Genomic DNA, 2147 nt, shown 5'->3' with positions numbered 1-2147 from the left:
GCTGGGGGTGGAGCAGGGCGGGGGCCCTCGGTAGCTCACCCTTATTCTCCTCGTATCCAACTCAGAAAGGCTGCAAAAAGCAGAGAGAAGTAAGATCGGGCTGCATCAGACATGAAGGGAATGGGTCAGCAGGGTGACTTGACTTTGACATTCAAGTCTGACAGCAGACCGGGGTCAGCCAGCCAGTCAGCGGCCCTAGTTTGGAGGCAAACCAGAGTGAGTTATTGCCAGTAACTGTCTGGGTTCACCTACCTGTCTGACCCTGCAGGGAGGCCCTGGCTGCCAGCTCAGAGGCGCCGGCCCCCTTGGGCACGAGGTTCAGGCCCTCGGCGTGGGTTTTCCAGCGGTGACACCAAGGGCAGACTCTCAAAGGCTAAGGTGGCCGCCCCTGGCAAGGGAAAGACTCACCTTTGGGGACAAGGAAGGCAGAACCCACCCTGGCCCATCTGCCCCTGGCCAGGGAGGCCTGGCTTGCAGCGGTTCAGGTGCGATGGTGCAGACGGGGGCTCCCCGGTCCCAGGCTGAGCGGCAGGAGGCACAGCCAGCACAGAGCCCCCCGGGGCGGCAGCCACACGGAAGAGCTAAGGAAGGGCGGAGCCGGGGCGTCAGGAAAGGGTTCCCCGACTGCTTAGCTGAGGGCCAGGCAAGTCACACAGGCCAGAAGGGAATTCCGCCAAAGCCTCTTTGGTATTTATCCACCAAACCAGACTTTCAACACATTATCCACTCTGAATTCTTTTTCACCCAAATTTCCAAAGAAAAAGAGAGCACTCATTTCACAATTACAGATACGACTGACCCAGGTAAAAAAAGTGATTTTTGAACAATTTCTTTGGGATTGTGGCTTTTAAAAAAGGGGATCTTCCTTTTGCAAACAAGCCTACGGAAGATGTAAGGAGCCAGCACCTGGCCTGGCGGACGGAGAGCGACAAGTCAGAAGCAGATTCCTTCCGCTGCGGGCGAATGACAAAACAACCCTCCTAAGGGAACACCTCGGGGTTTTAGCTGGAGGCTGTTCCAAACACAGAGACCACCGAAAATGAGGATTTTACTGATCTGAGGAACTCCAGGCAGCCTCGAAAGGTTCCCGGCACTTCACACTTGCTTCCGCACCAGCCTCAGAGCAAACAGCCCGGCGCGAAGTAAAGGCCGGGAGGACGGAGGCGCGGCGCCGGCGTGAGCCCTCCACACCTCACAGCGCATGCTCCCGATTTCTCAAAGAAACGACGGAGGGCTGGCAGGACGGTGCCAAGCAGGAGACTTAGGGGGCACGTTTGGAACCGGGAACCTGTGCTCCGCTGGGAAGGCGGCGGCCCCAGACCAGCACAGCCGGAAAGGCATACTTGCACAGGAAGGCACCCCGTCCCAGTGAACGGTGCCCTGGGGTGGACCCGGGGGCACCTCACTGTGCCGAATCCGGTAAGACGGGCCTTGGTTCTGGTACCCAGCAGGAGGCTGGCAGCTGGCTCTGACTTGGGATCCAGAAACTTCCGTGGGAGGGAGGCGGTCCCTCCACGGCACCTGGCTGACTTAAAGGACGAGGCCTCAAGGTATGGACTTGGCCTTTTGTGGGAAAAGGCGATGGCAAGACCTGACATTTGGGAGGATAATGCGGGCAGCCGCAGCCCCTCCGTGAGGTAGGAGGGAAACGGGAAGGGCAGCTGCCAATGACCCAACAGCTGCTCAGGACCAGGCCTGTTCTGGGCGCGGCTGTGCCTAACGGCCCGTTCTCCACTTAAGTAAATAAGTAGATAGGCAGGTAGGTAGATAATGCCACAATTCCATGATACCGTAATTAAAAAACAGCCCACCGTTACACATATCGGTCGCATGTCAAGGCGAGGAACTGCTGGTACTAAGCTGTCCTGTTCTGACACTCTGTTCACTCGTCATTCATAAAAACGAGACCGCGCTGCCAAGGCCCTGCCTGCGTCTCAGGCCCGCTCGCGCGCTCCCCCCTGCTGGGTCCCTTTTTCAAAAACACCACCTGTGACTGCATGTCCCTAACATCACAGATTTGGAAATACTTTGTTTTGAGGCAAGTATTTGTTTCTTAAGATCTTAACGTAAACGCGCCCTGAAGGCTGACCATCTGTGCCTTACCTAGCCAAAAAGAAAGAAAAGGTAAAATAAAAAACAAAACAAAA

This window comes from Manis javanica, chromosome 13 (genome assembly GCF_040802235.1).
Source record: "Manis javanica isolate MJ-LG chromosome 13, MJ_LKY, whole genome shotgun sequence".
In the NCBI taxonomy this organism is placed as follows: Eukaryota; Metazoa; Chordata; class Mammalia; order Pholidota; family Manidae; genus Manis; species Manis javanica.
The sequence above is the reverse complement of the archived record's forward strand: the minus strand, read 5'-3'. Positions refer to the sequence as shown.